The 19,485-nt window shown below is 37.2% G+C and overlaps 1 protein-coding gene across 15 annotated transcripts in view; it reads left to right on the top strand.

Moving 5' to 3' along the window:
• The window catches only part of PLEKHA5 (pleckstrin homology domain containing A5), a 244,996-nt gene that overhangs the window by 123,201 nt on the left and 102,310 nt on the right, over positions 1–19,485 (top strand). Inside the window, exon 1 of one of the 15 annotated variants that reach the window (XM_040488761.1) lies at positions 5,111–5,130. The exons of the other annotated variants lie outside the window; for them this stretch is intronic. The gene's annotated coding sequence lies outside the window, so the exon portion shown is untranslated. Of the gene's footprint in view, positions 1–5,110; positions 5,131–19,485 lie in introns of those variants that run through there. 15 annotated transcript variants of the gene reach the window in all.

Raw genomic sequence — 19,485 nt, 5'->3', positions numbered from 1 at the left:
AAGAAGTTGTTGGCCTGGGATCTCTGTCAGGCTGTCTTTGGGTTTAGTGTTTAATTTCTGTGAGTTTGATTCACTCTCTACCTGATTACTGCCTTTTAACAGAAGCTAATAAAGATATTTGAGAGAGATCCTCGTATTTGCGAATTTTAATGTACTTTTCTAATTAGTGCACTTTGGTGTTTCTCTTTAAGTCATGAAGATATGGTATAGTGCCAAGATAAGTGAGTTTGCAAATTTGGGAGAAAGCAAAAGGAGGCTGTTGGTATTCTTACTTTACTTTTTTGTAACTGCTTATGAATACTGTGATATATGTAAGAAATATATTTGGGGGGCGCCTGGGTGGCTCAGTCGGTTAAGCATCCCACTTCAGCTCAGGTCATGATCTCACGGTTTGTCAGTTTGAGCCCCACATTGAGGATTCTGGTCTTTCTCTCTCTGCTCCTCCCCCACTTGCTCCTTATCTCTCTCTCTCAAAATAAATAAAACTTAAAAAAAAAAAAATTGTTATCTAGGGGCACCTGGATGGCTCAGTTAGTTAAGCATCTGACTCTTGATTTCTCCTCAGGTCATGAGATATCCAGCCCCACGTTGGGCTCTGTGCAGCCTGCTTAAGATTCTCTCCCCCTCTCCCTCGACCCCTCTCCCCACTCACACTCTCTCTTTCTCTCAAAATAAATAAATAAACAAAATAAAGATTGTTACCTAAAGTGGAGGCAGTCTTGTGGGACAGAGCCCTTAACCTGTGTGTTCTAACATGTCTCCAGGTACACGGTGTCAGAATTGAGTTAAATGCTTAGTGGTGTTGGAAAAAACACACATCAGAAACAAGTATTTGTGGCCTTCTCAATGTCCTAGTATTTTTCTGATCTGAAAGATTTATATTACTGACCTAAGAGATAAAAATCAGTAATCAACTGATAGAACATTAGAGTACTTTCTGTTACTTAGCACTATTAGTATGTGCAAAAGAGATTAGTAGATTTGTTTCTCACCCATTAAGAGGACTTCTCCTTTGGGTCTTAGTGATGAGTAAATTGGCACCAAATTATGGAGACAGTTTTGTGCTGGTTTGAGTCGTTTGGAATTAAGCTTGTTTTGCACAGTGAAGGCTGGTGATAAGAAAACGTTGGGGTTCGAAAGCGAACGGTCAAGAAAGAATTCTTGAGGCATCTTTGCAAAAAGTGTGGTTTTATTAAAGCACGGGGACAGGACCCAAGGGGCAGAAAGAGGTGCACTGGGGTTGTGAGGGGTGGCAGATTATAAACTTTCAAGTATATACGTTCAAGTTGGGAGGGAGTTAGGAATAGCGTTAAATCCCTAAGGAATTTGGAAGTAAGGTTTCCAGGACCTTAGAGGAAATCGTCATTTGCTACTGTCTAATCATGAGATCCTTCAGATGTATATAAATGGGCATTTGCTTGGAGGATGATTGCTAACATTATCTTGGGGCGGGAGGTTGCGGGGGGGGGGGGTGCGGGGGTGGTTAGAGATAAAGGAAGTTTCCAAAGAAATTATTATATGTTAAAAGAGACTTACAGGATCCTGGAGGTCGGGCTAATGTTAAGCCAAGGTTACCTTTGCCCTTAGCAAAGTATTGACATCAAGGCAGTTGAGTTCCTGGAGTAAGGTCACTCTGCCTGTCTCAAGGACTTGTCAGTGGTCTGTAAGTTGTAAGGAAATTTAATTTTTTTCTTTTGCCTTTGTTCTCACATCAGCTGGGAACCAGGTTACATAAGTTAAGATAAAGGGTGACATTTCCAAGAAGTGAGTAGTCAAGAGTTTTAATGAAGTTTAATGAAGTTAAATGAAAAAATTAAGAGTCCTCACAATTGAATCTTTAGTCATTATCACAAACATCCCTAAAGAATATACTGAAACACATTATTTGGTGGCGAATGTTTTGGAGACTCTTGTTGGACTTTCTTCTGTAGCTTTTTATGAGTCATGCCCTATAGCATAGAGATACATGAAAAGGGAGTCAGGATCAATTGAGATTTAGGATTTCCTACTGATTTAAAGAAGTTTATTAGCTCTGACATAGTAGTGGGACATATATCCACAGTCTGCTTCAGCTTCTAAAATTTCTAAAATGTGGTTTGAGCAGAATTGAGAAAACCAAACTAGATATCACTGACATTTAGGAAAAGCAGGACAGAATCTTATAAGGCATTTGGGAGAATTGCCTTTTTGGTATGCATTTTTTCCCCTTAAATGAATAGTTTCTCTGTTAATTAGGCACCAGTGTAAAATTTAGATTAATCTTAAATTTGTACTTTTACAACTACTGCTACCGCTAACTGAAATCTCCTCTTGAAATAGTTTGGCCAGCTGTCATTTACTTTGTTAAGCCTTTTCCAGATTCCCCCAGGCATTTAGCCACTTCCTCTTCTGTGCTCTGCAAATCAGGTTATGGTATAATGATCTGTTTACAGCTCTCTTTTCCCTATTAAACTGTCAGTTCCACGCTGTTATGGCCTTAAGAGGAGGGACCTTTTTCCCTCTTTATCCCTGTGGAAGTCCTTCTGTAAGCTGTGATTGGGGCAGGGGGAAGCCAAGCCTCCCAGGTTCTAGAGAAATTGCACAGGGTGCTGGCAACTCCATAAACCAAACACTTGGTCGATTTGTTAGTTCTCAGTATTCCTGTTAATCTTCCAGAATCTTGACAGATCTCTGCTGCTGCATTATTGTTGTTTTCCCCCTGGCAGCCATATGCAGAACCACCATGCCACTGTGATTCTACAAACATATTACAGAAATGTTTGCCATTGCATAGGATAATTTTATAGCATATACAACAATGAATACATCTAAACCAAATTTGCTAGAATAATATAAAACTTTCTTCTCAGTATTTTTAGAGATGTTTCGTTATAAGTAGCCTGATAATGAGAATAGTTGAAGGCTTTATTATATAATAATAATACGTTGTTTGGTTTGGGAGTAGGACTATAAGTTTAATACATTTCAATCTCCATATATTTTTTGTTTATAGGTTGTTACTATTTGTGTCATTTAAAAGGGGCTATAGAACTTTTCAGAACTGTGAGAAAAGTGGTTGACTTTGATGTTTTCAAGAATGGGTTTTGTTTTCTTTCTTTGTGTGAAAAATTTAAATTTAATTGAGACCAGCAAAACCTTCACTTTGAAAAAATGGGAAAGATCGTGAATCACTACTTTTCTAAAACATATGCAAACCCTTCTGGTTATAGCAAACTGTGTTGGCTTGCTTGTCTATATTTCAAGCTACATGATGAAACAATTTTGTTTTCTCAACTTGAGATGTTATTTTTAATTTTTGCTGTAGCAGTTTCATATGAAAGGAGTGTTTTCAGCGCCAGTTACGTTACACTCTAGATTTAGTTGTAAGACAACTCACAACTAAGGTCACTGAACATTTTTATGTCATTAGCACTCTAACAAGGTATTTACAACATGTTTTTTAAAATGGTGTGTTCATGTACTCCGTTAAGAAATCCTCATTTTGGGCGAAGGGTATGAAATGCAGAACAAATATGGTCGGTCATTAAATATGAGATAACAATTAAACACTTATTTTGTGGTAAGCACTGTTCTAGTCGCTTGGGACGATTTTCCTCATATAATTCTCACAAAAATCCCATGAAGATTAAATTGTTATCTGTATTTTCTATATAAGGGAATGGAAGCATGGAGAAGCAAAGTAATTTGCCTGTGCCCAGAAAAAGAGCTTGACTACTGTCTCTGACTCCATGGCCAGGTGCTTGTGACCATGAAGCTGGACCGCCTCCTGTGAGGATGGGCATACAAAGAAAAGACTTGACCTCACTTGCAGTTAAAACACAAGCATGTACACACAATTAGAACTGTGTGATTGTTTGTATATTCTATTAGGTTCGGAAAGAAGAAAAGTAATTGTCAATAGCCAGTTTGTGGGGAAAGGACAAACCTAATGCATTGAAATACAAATACATATTGTTACCCCTTTTTGGAGGACGAAACATGTAAATGTTGAAAGTACGCACATAGTTTGACCTGTTTGCCCCACTTCTAAGAATTATCCTGTGTAGCTAAACACAAGAAAACACGAAGATGTCTGGACAGTTAATATTACTGTTTATAATAATAAAAAATTAATAATAAAGTGTTCTGTAGGAATCAGGTTTACATAATTATGATGGGCAGCCATCAAAAAAGGAAGAGTTAAGAGTATATTTATTGACATGGGAAACTGTCCGTGGCATATTGTTGAATGAAAAAAGTAGGTTGCAAATAACATATGTAGTTTGATTTTCTTATATTGAAATCTGTATACATATACAAACTCTGGTCTACCAGAATTTAAACAATTGGTATCTTGACTGCTAGATATTAGTGATCAAATACATAGGCAGTAGAGACACTCTATCTGGGTTTGAGTCCTGCTCTGTCGCCTAATAGCACTGTTCCATAACTATTCTGGGTCTCACGTTCTTTAGTAAAATGAAGAAATTCTATTGTTGGGTTATGAGGCTCAGATGAGTTTATAAAGTGATTGACATAGTAAATGATCAATAAATCTAAGCAGCTATTATCATTTTTGGGTAGTGGAACACCAGGTAATTTTAGCTTTCTTTATGCCTTTTTATTGCTTGAATTTTTGAAATAAGTATGTATCAACTTTGGAAACAACAACAAAAAATGTTTTTAGAGGAGTCGTTTAAATTGGTATGCTTACAGTTTTAACAGGAAATGTCTATTTATTTTGAGCTAAGGTTATTTAAAATTACTCACGGCATGTTTTCTTCAAGAGCTGTTTGTAACCGTATATGCTGATATTTTACCCTATGATGTATGCCAACTTTAAAGAGAATTGAAATCATATTTCACTCTTATGGCTGGAAGGCATGCATAATCACAACAGATTCCTCCTGGAGAAGCTGCCTGAATTTGTGGCTGCATTTGACATGTTGGTGCGTGACGTCAGTCTGGTGTCAGACTTGCAGAGTGGCAGACCAGCCTGACAGCCACAGTGCATTTCCTTAGTGCTTCGTCCCTACAGTGTTCATTTGGGAGCAGCTCAAAGACAAAAGGCGTGGAGTCTGATTTTTATTCCAGTATCCTTTTTGCCTATAGTTGAATGTCTGTTCACAAATGTGATTTTGATGAAGGCTGGTGAGTATTTCTTGTTACTTTTATGTATTAATAATAAATAAGTCATGGCTAAATGAGCATTAGTTAGGACTTTTTTCTCCGCTCACAATCCTGTGGTAAATAATCTTTGTAGCCCTAGTGCCAGGCACAGTGCCTAGTGTAAAAAATTGACATAAATATTTCTATAACCAAAGTGTTGTATTTTTGTAACAATGTAAATACTGTACATCATTAGGTTTTCAAATGACTTGGGTATTTTAAAATGTAATCTTCCTCTTAGTCTGTCCTTAACTTTAAACTACATAAACGTGTAGTAGTTGCATGTTGCTTTAAAGCTCAATGATTTTCATTAAAATTTTTAAATTTATCTTGTCTATTTTTTAACTTACTTGGAAGAGAAGCTTGTATATATTTTTTTGTTCCTTAAAGAGAACTAAATGAACAATTCTCAGAAATTCCTGTGGAGATGTTAACAGTATTCATTACATAATGTTTTTATTAGCATGTATATTAATACTAGCTTAAACTAATTAACAGTTGGTTGAAGCTGCTTCTATTTATTTAAGTTTTTAATTATTTGGTGTGTTTCAGTAATGTGATTCGAAACAGGAATCTTCATTAACCTAAAATTTGAAAGCAATATAATGGTAGGAAATTATTATAGACAGTATTTTGGCATTTAAAGAAATAAAGTTATTACTGCAATTGGCTATAAAGGCTGGGCAACATGTCTTTAAAGATTTATTTCTTACTAACAATATTCATGCTTCTTTGAATTTCACTATGTATATTGATTTACTTGTTTTGAAACCATTAATTTAAGGAGTAGATTAGGTTGGGCAAGACTTTTTTTGTCTGTAGCTATTTTGCTTATAATTCTCTTCTCCACTGTGAGGAGATGAATAATATTTTAATATCATGCTATTTATATAGTAAAAACTGAAGCCTTTAAAGTCTTTTACTTTTTTACATTTTGCCATTTCTGGTATAATTCTTTTTATGCGGGTTTAGTAGCAGCCTTGTGATTTCAAGGTTTTTTTAGAAGAATTTTCAAATAAAGTTTACTCTTAAAGAACAGGCACCATCTGCTTTTTAAGTCTAGTTGAAGCAAGAGCAATATGGAAATTCTTAATATTTTAAATATTTTCACATCAATTTACTGAAACAAAGAATAAGACTCCTTGTACACATTTTTGTGTGAATTACGTAAGTATTGAAAGGAAATTATCTACGTCATCTTTTTATTTGTGAATGTGCAAAAATACCAGACTTGAGGAATTTGCAATAACTGCCTCATACATGACTCCTAGTACATTATACTTCTATATTTGGAGGCAGAGAAATACAGAAGTAGGGTCTCAAGTTCATTTTATTTGATTTGACGGCCTTAATTCACGATTCACAGTTTTTCCCTTGAGTTGCAAGATTTTCAGCTGGAAGCTGAAAGTTCTGCCCAAAGCCAGAAAATTTAAGTATATGGAGCACTCATGAATATTTTTATTCCCTTTAAAATTTTATCTTGAATCCACTTAAAATATTTTAACATGTTTTTAAAATAGCCTGTATTTTAAACTTAATCAGAAAGTTACAGTAGTCACAATGAATTATAATATATTCAGTATACATATTAAACAAAGATGTTTTTGAGGCGTTATGACATCAGAGGTCATTGGCCTAAATGCTACTAAAGTTGAAGGGAAGTTACTTAAACTTCTTTGTATGAACAGGAAATTAAATCTGGCCAAAAAGGAGGGGTCAGGGGAAGATGAGCAGAACTGCAGGAGGAAATAACCTGAAACTGACATAAAAGTTTTACTGAAATCTAAAGCAGTAGAGAATAAAGTACTTGTCTGTTTTCTAATGAATAGGTATGCTTTAAGGAACTCTTTCCATCAGTATTGAAGCCTGATGGAAAAATATAATTGCGCCATTCTTTAAGTTTGAAATTTAGCATAGTAAAACTCAGATGAAATCATATTCTTGAAGTTACTAATAGTCTTAAACTGCATTTTTGTTCTCTAGGGCATACGGTACAAAATCTTGCGCATAATCGATGCCTAATAAATATTTGACTATGAGTAAATGAATTGATTAAGCAAGTTAAATGAATGAGGAGACCCCCTTGATCCTTGTATTGGAGAGATTTCATTTTCACTCTGATAATGCAAACCTACTAGTTAGCAAACCAACTAATAGGATACCATGACCTGTACTCTGTTAGAAGGAACTGTATCTCAGGAGTACAGTACCTGCCAAGTCCATAGCCAGCAGTGGCCACTGGATTTCATTGGTGGCTCTACTTATTGTATCTATCTCTATTGTAGGAAGTGAGCCTTACCCCTGCTATTCTGAGTCAGATTTCTATCCCACCTCATCTGTACGTGAGAAATTTCTCAGTACTCAGGGATAATGATTTGTTGACTAAATGGAGCCTTAATTAAGTGCTGCGTGCGTCACAAGTGCGTTGAACCTTTTCAGAGTTATAAAAAATATATTTGCTCCTAGGAGTAGAGAAAATACATTGCTTCAAAACTTATATGCCAAATGTTTTATGTGTAAGTGTGTTGTTACTCAAAGCCAGGATTTTCTGCCCCATTTCTGTATCCCCTCTTTTCAGTATGTGCTGCACTCTCACCACATCTGACTGACTACTCTTGCTGATCCTGAAGCTCAGTTCAAATGGCACCCATTTCTGTGACATCTTTCCTGCTCTTTCCCTTCTAAGCAAGATCAATCCCTAATTGGTCTCCCCTTTATATTTTGATTATGGTTATATTACTCTTCCTGTTTCTTTATTTATATTATCATTAAGGCTGTGTCACCAGTGCCTGTGTCATATTGAATGAAGTATTCAAGTTACACAAAAATACAGCCATTTTGGAAAAAAAGCTACCTTTTGTTGTTGTTTATAAAATCTTTGTTTCATAGAAGTATCATTTGACTTGGTAGTAGTAACTACCTTTTTGTTCTTGAGGTGATTGCTCAGATAAAGCTCTTGCAGTATTAAAATGATGAAACACTGCAGTGAAGAAGAGTAAAATTCAGTAATTACTGATTTTTTTTTCTGTTTGAATTGAGCTATTCTGTCAGTTTGACTATTGGGAAGAATGCTTCACCTACAGTAAAATAACTGGATCTTTTTTGAAATCATGTGGTTCTTTATGTGTAGGTTAGAGTTAGATTAACTTTTTAAAGTGGTATATGACCACACATAGAAGAAATAGTGCTTAAATTCAACTTTTTCTAATTTGTTGTTTGCTTCCTTACCAAAGGTAGTAAACTTCTATTTAATGCATGTTACAATAAAACATTAGTAATTAGCATTCATTAGCAAGTAGTAGAGTTGTCTGAATTAATGCAATTCTATGTTAATATATATTGAGTATGGCATTGAATGCCACATCATTGCATTTAAATGCTAAGAATATTCTTTTTTTTTTAAGTTTATTGGAGCTCCTGGGTGGCTCAGTAGGTTAAGCATCTAACTTCGGCTTAGGTCATGATCTCACAGTTCATGAGTTCAGGCCCTGCATCGGGCTCTGTGCTGACAGCTTGGAGCCTGCACCCTGCTTCGGATTCTGTGTCTGCCTCTCTCTTTACCCCTCCCCCACTCACACTCTGTCTCTCTCAAAAAAATAAAATGGTAAAAAAAAAAAAAAAAGTTTATTTATTTTGAGAGAGAGAGAACACATGAGAGCAGGGGAGGAGCAGAGAGGAGAGAGAGAGAAAATACCCAAGCGGGCTCCACACTGTCGCAGTGTCAGCGCTGAGCCCAACATGGGGCTCAGTCTCGTGAACCGGGAGATCTGACCTGAGTCAAGATCAAGAGTCAGATGCCTAGCTGACTGAGCCACACAGGGCACCCCAAGAATATTCTGACTACTGAAATGTTTCTGAGTTGGAGTTCTGCTTAGTTTTATTTTAAAACTCCATTAGACTTATGTAAATAAAACTTTTTTATACAGGTGACTCTAATTTTTCAAATAAGTATTCTTTTAAACTATAGGGGCACCTGGGTGGCTCAGTCGGTTAAGTGTCTCACTTTGGCTCAGGTCATGATCTTGTGGTCTGTGATCTCCCAGTTTGTAAGTTCAAGCCCTGCTTCTGGCTCTGTGCTGACAGCTCAGAGCCCAGAACCTGCTTCAAATTCTGTCTCCCTCTCTCTCTGCCCCTCCCCTGCTCATGCTTTTTCTCTCTCTCTCTCTCTCTCAAAAATAAATATTCAAAAATTTTTTTACAAAATTAAACTACTTTAATATACCCTATGATCATTTTATGTTCCTATGTGTGGTATTACAGTTGCTTTTTGCATAGGTCATTCAACAGTAAACTTTAACCTCAGGTCAAATTATCAGGTTCCTCATTCATTAAATTATAGTCCTATACAAACCATTGTACTTTGTATTTAAGACAGAGCAGAGAGGAACTCCTGGGTGGCTCAGATAAGTGTGTGGCTTCAGTGCAGGTCATGATCTCACAGTTCATGGGTTCAAGCCCTATGTAGGGCTCTCTGCTGTCAGCACAGAGTCTGCCTCAGATCCTGTCTCCCTCTTTCTCACTGCCCCACCCCTGCATGCACTCTCCCGCACATGTGCACGCGCACTCTCTCTGTCTCTCTCAGAAATAAACATTTTTCAAAAGAAGAAAAAAGAGCAGAGAGCCAGCAACTTTGTAAAGCAAGGAAGTGACATCATTTTACTTTTCAAGAAATCTCTCCTAGAACATTCAAGTTTAGCTGCTATTTAGTGAGAACTTAGTTAGGTCCAGGTAATGTGTATTTGTGCTACCAAGTACTTTTTTCTTTTAAAAGTCCTATTGCATAGGGTTTATTATTGTTGTTTGGGTTTTAGTTCAAAAAAGAATTTAAGGCTCAGTGAGGAGGATGCTCTAAATAGGAGAGAGCCTAGTTAAAATGAGGTGAATTTGAATGTTGTTAAAAGACTCTTGGGGAGATAAGAGCCTAAACAAGGGCAGTGATGGAGATGTCTTTAGTTGTGTGTTCTCTAGGGTGATGTGTGGGTGACAGCCAGAAATGTCACCTGATTCTTGAATGTTTGACAGGAAATTACTTTGGTGGATTAGTGCGTATATTTGAAGAATCCTATTTCTGTTCTCACCATTAAGTGCCATTTAACCTTGCCATTTAAAAGCTCCTTAAGAGTCACTCAGATGACTTACAAGTGAAAGAATTACCTAAATTATTTTAGGTATTTTTGCCTATAATGTGTTTTGTAATTCAAGTGTTTTGTATCAAGTGTTCTAAAAGGTAATGGTGCCATAACACTCAGGATATGTAGCAATTATTAGTGTGATAGACACATTTTGTCTGTAACTAGCATGGAGTTAATTGAATTATTCTTGATGTTACTTCCGAAATTATTTAACTCTGTTAAAAAGTATTTATAGATTGTAAATGAACATGTTGGTGTTATTTAAGGTTTTGTTGAAAAGCTGGGTTAGAAATTACCTACAAATAACCCAGAAGTAAAACAAATGAATTTGTATGTGAGCCTAATATTTTTAATTTTTTGTCTTTATTGTTCCTAGTCTATAATAATGTTTTCATATTTATACTTACAGCATTACACCATGTTCATATTTTCCTACTGGGAAAAACAAGATACTCAGTTCCTGTTGGGTGCTTTTGTAAACCCATGCTTTACAGTTATTTGTACTTAAATTCTTTGGTACCTGTAATTGGGAATGTGGGGCAGTGTTTATGATTATGCTGTGATAATTTTATCTGAGCATCTAAGACTGGAAAGTGATTCTGAAGCCTTAGAGAATAGGAAGATGGAAAAGAGATAGGGAATCTAAAATTAAATTGGAACTGGGAAGGTTTCATTATTCTGCTTCAGATAGATGTGGTCTTGGGGTGATGCCAGGCAGTGAGGCAGAAGGAGACGAGACGAGCAGTGAAGGAGGCTGTGTGTCACTGGTCTGTGGAAAAAGGGAAGGACCTCTGAGGAAAGTACAGTGTTGTGTTATGTTGTGTTGTGTTTTAGTACCATTGGGCAGAAACGCAGAAGATGGAGGGCAGAACTGAAAAGTCTCATTGGCTGAGATAAGATTCAAGGCAGGGGCAGCTATTGAAAGTTGGGGATCTGGGGGCGCCTGGGTGGCGCAGTCGGTTGGGCGTCCGACTTCAGCCAGGTCACGATCTCGCGGTCCGTGAGTTCGAGCCCCGCGTCAGGCTCCGGGCTGATGGCTCGGAGCCTGGAGCCTGGAGCCTGTTTCCGATTCTGTGTCTCCCTCTCTCTGCCCCTCGCCCGTTCATGCTCTGTCTCTCTCTCTCCCAAAAATAAATAAACGTTGAAAAAAAAAAATTTTTTTTTAAAAAAAGAAAGTTGGGGATCTGAAAAGGACACAGCTCAGGCCTTGGGGCTGCCTCTTCCTCGCCTTGTCACTGTGTGACTTCTGACAGCTTTGTGAATCCTGTGAGCCTCAGTGTATGCATTTTGTAAAGTGAAGATAGTAACCTCAGAGGGTCTATGTGAGGATCGATAGTCACATTTTAAGCACAGGTATGACAGCTGAGTGTGTGAGCAGCACTCGCTGTCCTGCTCAAGTGGTGGTGATGATCAAGGTGATAATTTTGATACTTTTTGCTGAGAGTGAGGATCAATGAGGTACTCGCACCTAAGAAATCCTTTCTTTTTAACCCCCCAGAAATGGGAGATGATCCATTTGCTAAATGATGAGAGGAGAAAGGAGAGAAAGAGTTAAGACCTTAAGGAGATGGTGGGTAAATGAATCACTGAGGTTTGAGCAGGATGTCTGGAAGCAGTTAGTTCTTAAGTTAAAGGCAAATGGCATTTAGAAGAAATGCGGGGAAAGGAAACATATACTTTTCATGTTTTGCAAAAAAAAAAAAAAAAAAAAATTACACTCTTTTAGACTGCTAACTCAGTGGTTATCTCTTCACATAAGGTTCAAGAATTGAGTCTCAAGAAAAGGCAGGGCACTTATAGTGTTTTTCTCTTGTTCTTAAAACATTGCCTTTAACTGTGGGCACAGTTTTCCATGCCAACATATTTTCATTTTAAAAATAAATTGCAGACATAGTCATTGTGGTAGTCAGATTTCGACATAACATTTTCTCCTTTTTATTAAAAGAAAAATAAAATAGTTATGTGTATAAAACATTAACAAACTTAACATGTAACAGTATTTTTAAAATTTCTCTGAACTACCTTAGAACAAATTTAATAACTAAGTCACAACTACAAACATGTTTTCAGAACCTAATTTGAGACTCTTTGAGTCTCAAAGTGATAAGGCTGTATGATTTCTAGCGATAAAAGCTCTTCAATTTTAGAATAATCTGGAGAGTGTTATTGTCTAATAGTATACTGAAACCAAGGACAAATTGAGAATGTACAATACTCCATTTTGTGTTAGAAGGATACTAAAAACAAAAGAGTCATAAATACACATATGAGCTGTTTGCTCTACAGCTTTCAGACTAATTTGGGAAATAAATAGCCTCCGTAGTTCCCACACCTCTTCCACCTTGCTCCCTTCTAACAACATTGTGAATATGTGGCACCTTTTATGCGTTGAGCCCTTGTAAAAATCCAAGTGATGATACTGGCTTCGTTGCCAAACCTCTATGATACCCTGTTTTTCTTATACTAAATTAAATCCTTCTTTCTTCCCCATAAGGGAAACACATGATTCAGAACAAATCATATAAACGGGTTTGCATCTGAGTTTAGTAAGAGACAACCAAAATCTCTTCTGTGGAATAGTTTTCTAAAACCACATATTTTTTGGGGCGCCTGGGTGGCGCAGTCGGTTAAGCGTCCGGCTTCAGCCAGGTCACGATCTCGCGGTCCGGGAGTTCGAGCCCCGCGTCAGGCTCTGGGCTGATGGCTCAGAGCCTGGAGCCTGTTTCTGATCCTGTGTCTCCCTCTCTCTCTGCCCCTCCCCCGTTCATGCTCTGTCTCTCTCTGTCCCAAAAATAAATAAAAACATTGAAAAAAAATTTTTTTAAACCACATATTTTTTATGCACAGTAGATAAATTTTCACTGTATTGCCACAGTTACACATATAAAACACTACTAAAGCTTACTTTGTCTAATGTATTATTACTCAGTGTATGTATATTTGTCTAATGTATTATTACTCAGAAGAATTATATTGGTTGTTATTGGCAATGTTAATAGCAGTTTTGATATTTATTTCTTAAAAAACAATGGATTTTATGTATTAAGCAGTCATTGAAATTATGCATGATACAAAAGCGTTGAAACTCATACACACACACACACAAATAAGTATTCCCATAGGAGAAAATTGCAATACTAATTAAATATCCAGAACATTGCTGTTAGTTGGCGAAAACATTAAAAAAAAATTCTGGCAACAAAAGCAAAAATTGCGGGACTAAATCAAACTAAGAAGCATTTGCACAACAAAATGAAAAAGCAATATAACAGGGGTGCCTGGGTGGCTCAGACAGTCAAGCATCTGATTTCTGGTTTCAGCTCAGGTCACAATCTCACAGTTTGTGGGTTTGAGTCCCGCATCAGGCTCTGAGCTGATGATGCAGAGCCTGCTTAGGATTCATATTCTCATTCTCTCTCTCTCTCTCTCTCTCTCCCCCTCCCTCCCTCCCTCCCTCCCTCCCCCCTCTCTCTCCCCCCTCTCTCTCTCTCTTTCTCAATCTCCGCCCCCACTTCCCCTAAGCACTCTATATCTCAAAAAACAAATAAATAAAAATTTTAAAAAATGGCAGTCTACCAGGTGAGAGGAAATATTTGCAAATCATATATTTGATAAGGAATTAATACCCAAAATATATAAAGAACTTTTACAACCCAATAGCAACTGATTTTTAAATCTTTTTTTCCCCTCTGTCTTTCTAAACCCCTCTTGGGGTTTGTATATGAAATGTGCAATTTTGTGCATTTTATGCATGTACTTAGTGCATGGAGGGAGGTATTTCTTTAGCAATGTCATTGGCACCTTCCCTTAAAAGTGTTCTGCTGAGGGAAGACTAGCAATGTGGACTGAACACAAAATGCCTTGCTCCAATGACCCTGGAAAGGGACACAATACCAGCTTCTCCTATCTTCAGTGTGCTGCCATGTAGTTGAAATTATTCTAATATAAAAGCACCTGTCACTGAGAGTTGACTCAAACCCAGTGAATTGCTCTGTTTTCACAACGAGGCTATAAGGAGTAATGTAGTTTATCAGCTTTCCCTGTTCATGTAGGCTGCTAGAAAGCTCAGTACTGCTTAAAATGGTACAGCTTCACCCAGATTTTCTAGTACAGTTACCTACATGATGCATTATTTGGTTCATAAATACAAGATTTGAAAAGAAATAAGGTAGAGTAGTAAGTATATTCCATCTCCAGCAGACATGTCTTTTTTAATTTGTTATTTATATAATCTGATAGAGACACAATGTTTTACACACACTGATTTATTCATCTTAAGATCTTTTAAAACTAAATTATTATTGAACGAAGTATTTCCATAGAGGCTCTAAATAAGCAGGTCTTGCATTTGGTCTTCTAGTTTAGTAAATGATTACATGTCTGGTAATAAATAGTGAAGAAGGCATAATGCCAGAAAACAAGTAATTTGTGTTGCTGTTTGTCAATTTCTTGATATTTTCCTGAAAATGGAATTGATTCAACCTTTTTATCTGGACTCGTAATAGAGCATGATCCTCAGATTAAGCTAGTGAATATGCCCTATTTTCTTTGGTCGTGAACTCTCCAGAATAGCTGAATCCATTTTTTTTCTTTTTTAAGTGTTGCTTGTCACTATTTAAGAATCTTCTCACATCCTGCCTTTGCTAGCATAAAACCACAGCTAATCTTTCTTTGGAATTTTTGTATTAGAATTACTTTTCTCCTCTGTCTTTTTGACATATTAGGGGCAGGTATCTTTACCAGAAGCATGAAAACCAAGAGAGATTACAACTTTATTCTTTTACAGTAAATACTGAGTACAGTAGTCCCTTATCTGCAGAGGATACATTCTAAGACACCCCCTACCCCCAGCAGTGGATGCCTGATTGCACAAATAGTACCAAATCCTATATATACTATGTTTTTTCCTATACATGCATACCTATGGTAAAGCTTAATTTATAAATTAGGCACAGTAAGAGATTAACAACTATAATAATAAAATAGAACAACTATAGTCTACTGTAGTAAAAGTCATATGAATATGATCTCAAAATATTTTGTTCTGTACTCACCCTTGTTCTTTTGATGATGTGAGATGATAAAATGCCTATGTGATGAGATGAAGTGAGTAGAATGACACAGGTATTAATGCACAGCATGAGGCTACCAGTGGCCTTCTGGGGATAGGTCAAAAGGGTCATCACTGCAGTTGACCCATGGGTAACTGAAACACAGAAAGCAGAAAACCATGGGTGAGAGGGGGCTACTAGGTGGGTACAATTTAAACTTTTAACATAAACAGTTGACTGACCAGTAATTTAATGACAGTGACATGCTGAAAGTCCTGTTGTTCACAATAAATATAAGCCAACAGTTATGGAGGACTTACTCTGTCCCAGGCCATGTTTATACCGCTCGCTCTTTTAATCCTCATAAACGTCTCCACTATAAAGTAAGTTTCATGAGGGCAAAGATTTTTATGTTTTGTTCACTGCTATCCCCAGTGCCTAGAGCAACTCTGAAAAAAAAAACCAACCTTGATACAGTTACTGGTACTAAGCTAAGGAAACTGAGGCATGGAAAGTTAAAGTAATTTAGATACCTAGCTAATGAGTCAGGGAGCTGGGATTTAAGCCTAGGTGGCCTGATAACAGAACCTGTGCTCTCAATTGCTGTTATTTCCTGCTGCCTCTGTTGTCTCTAGAGAAATACAGAAACACAAAGAAATAGTAAATGTGGCGTATTCAGCAGAGTTAATTGTTAGAGGGCTATGATGGTCTAGCATAGGCTTACATAACCTCACACTATTGGCATTTTGGGCTCCATACTTTTTTCCTGTGGAAATCTTGCCTGTGCATTGTAAGACATTTAGCAGCATCCTGGACTCTACCCACTAGATACCAGTCCCACTTGTGACATTCAAAAATATTACCAGACATTTCCAAATGTCCCCTGGGAAATAAAATCACTCCCAGTTGAGATCCACTGTCTAGACTTAGACATTAAACCAGCACAGACAAGGGCTGCTGCTTGGCTCAGTCAGTGTGGATGGAGCATGCTGACTCTTGATCTCGGGGGGTTGCAGGTTAGGGCCCCTATGTTGAGCATAGAGATCACTAAAAAATAAAATCTTTAAGGGGTTCACTCAGGCACTTAAGCATCCAACTCTTGATTTCAACTTAGGTCATGATCTCATGGTTCATGAAATTGAACCCTGCTTTAGGCTCTGTGCTGACAGTGCAGAACCTGCTTGGGATTCTCTCTCTCTCTCTCTCTGTGTGTCTCTCTCTCTCTCTCTCTCTCTCTCTCTCTGCCTCTGCCTGTTCCCCACTCCCAAAATAAATAAATAATCTTTTAAAACATAAAATAAAATCTTTAAAAAAAAAAATAAAACCTCAGAGAAGCCAGGAAGTATGAGTAGGTAAATACTGGGCATCACATTTGTTAAAGTTAGGACTTCTGCTATGCCACAGAGAATTCAAAGACACGATGGGAAATAGTTTGTTCTGTGATCTTAAGAATGTCTTATATCAAGACCTGAATTTTATCCCTGCTTTATAAGGATTCCACTAGAAACACAAATTTATGTAACATTATACCTTTCCACTACTTCTTTTCATTCATGACGAGCATAAAAATCTCTGGCAAGGATTTTTAAAATGGCATCTTTTCTGTTAAAGCTTCAAAATGCACTTTTTGCAGCATAGATGTATGTTAGTTTGGAACTAAGTGGTCCAATCAATTTTGCTATAACACAACATGTATGTTCCTAAAAATCACATCACTGTGCAAAATCAGGCAATGGAAATCAGGGGCTTTTGTGGAAAAGAACTTCATTGGAAGACCCCTCAAAAACTTCATTAGTGACACCTAAAAACAAAGATAGGAAACTAATAAAAGTGGTTGCACAATTTTACTGTTAAATGGTTAGGAAACACAAAAATACTGCAGATACACTTTGCCTTGGAAAAAGACCCACAGTTTGTATAGTGGAAGTGGACATTGGGACGGTTTTAAGTTGTGAGTTTTGGGAAGTTTTGGAAGTACGGGAATCTGAAATTAGATGGAAAGTTGTATCACTACATGTGAATGGGTGTGTTGCATAAAACAGGCAGTGAACTAACGTAGCTGACAGATGTTTGAGGTTGTGCAATTGTATGATTGATGTAATCCTGTGCACACAAACAGGACAGGATCACAGACAAGAGCATGCATAAAAAATGTGGAATTTATGTGACTGATATTCAAAGTGTTCCCTAACATATGAATCACGTTGGAGAACACACTTTTCCACATTTACATGGAATGTATTCCACATATCAGTTACAACAGAACTGATAGTACTCCTGATCTGAATTTTGAGGCCCTTCCATAAAAGAAAAAAACTGGTGGACTACAAAAGGATAGCAGATGTAGGATGAAAACATATGCTTTGTAAACAGTGCAAGGGACAAACTTTAGTAGAATTGAGGAAAGGCTGAGAATCATTGTCCCTACCCTCCTTCCTGGTCCTGAGCAGACAGTCCTCCTTCGTGCCAGAGATAGTGGCCCTGACTTGATACTTAAACAGTAGGCCAGCCATCTCCCACAGTGCCCAGTTGGTATATATGGATAGCATATAATGAACTCTAACATTAACAGAGATGACTTTTTGGAGATTTTTAAAGACTCATTTGGATTTCATTTACAATTCTTTCACTTATTGGCACTCAGAACTCATTTAATTCATATTTTTAGTTTCTGTCTATAATTTCCAAATTATGTTTACCCTTACCATTACAATACCTTAAAATGAAACATTAGTATAAAAATGAAGTATAAATGCCAACATAAGGAATGATTTTGAAATTTAAAATAAATTTTTAGATATATAAAAATATATATAAAAATATATTTGCTCAGGGGCAGTAAGGATTGGCAATCCTATCAGGTGATAGGAAATTACCACATTTAAACAGTTAAGACTGGAATTGATATTTTGCTTTAAAAATTTTTGGGGCGCCTGGGTGGCGCAGTCGGTTAAGCGTCCGACTTCAGCCAGGTCACGATCTCGCGGTCCATGAGTTCGAGCCCCACGTCAGGCTCTGGGCTGATGGCTCAGAACCTGGAGCCTATTTCCGATTCTGTGTCTCCCTCTCTCTCTGCCCCTCCCCCGTTCATGCTCTGTCTCTCTCTGTCCCAAAAATAAATAAACGTTGAAAAAAAAATTAAAAATTTTTTTAAACGTTTATTTGTTTTTGAGAGAGAGACAGAGACAGAGTGTGAGTGGGGGAGGGACAGAGAGCTAGGGAGACACAGAACTCGAAGCAGACTTTAGGATCCATACTGTCAACACAGAGCCCGACGTGGGGCTTGAACTCACTAACCATGAGATCATGACCTGAGCCGAAGTCGGATGCTTAACCGACTGAGTCAGCCAGGCACCCCAATTTTAATTTTTTTTAATGGAATAATTCGAAAATGTTACTGTGACTTTTCTATTTGATAATTATGTTGTTTAAATTAGTTTTCAGGGGGCGCCTGGGTGGCACAGTCGGTTAAGCGTCCGACTTCAGCCAGGTCACGATCTCGCGGTCCCTGAGTTCGAGCCCCGCGTCGGGCTCTGGGCTGATGGCTCAGAGCCTGGAGCCTGTTTCCGATTCTGTGTCTCCCTCTCTCTCTGCCCCTCGCCCGTTCATGCTCTGTCTCTCTCTGTCCCAAAAATAAATAAACGTTGAAAAAAAAAAAATTAAAAAAAAAAAAAAAAAACATTGAAAAATAAATAAATAAATAAATTAGTTTTCAGGAACCAGATTTTAGGAATACTGTATAAGACAGAACAAATGAATAAACATTTGAGAGGACTTTTTTTTTTATTTGTTTATTTATTATACATCCAAGTTAGTTAGCATATAGTGCAATAATGATTTCAAGAGTAGATTCTGTGATTTAGCCCATCCCCCCACCCACAAGCCCTCCAGCAATCCTCAGTTTGTTCTCTGTATTTAAGAGTCTCTTATGTTTTGTCCCCCTCCCTGTTTTTATATTATTTTTGCTTCCGTTCTCTTATATCAATCTGTTTTGTATCTTAACATCCTCATATGAATGAAGTCATATGATATTTGTGTTTCTCTGATTGATTTCACTTAGCAGAATACACTCTGGTTCCATCCACATAGTTGAAAATGGCAACATTTCATTCTTTTTGATTGCTGAGTAATACTCCTATATATATATACATATA

Source organism: Herpailurus yagouaroundi, unplaced genomic scaffold (genome assembly GCF_014898765.1).
Source record: "Herpailurus yagouaroundi ecotype Mexico unplaced genomic scaffold, PumYag 166, whole genome shotgun sequence".
Classification (NCBI taxonomy): domain Eukaryota; kingdom Metazoa; phylum Chordata; class Mammalia; order Carnivora; family Felidae; genus Herpailurus; species Herpailurus yagouaroundi.
Note: the sequence above shows the minus strand (reverse complement) of the source record. Positions and strands in the feature narration are given on the sequence as shown.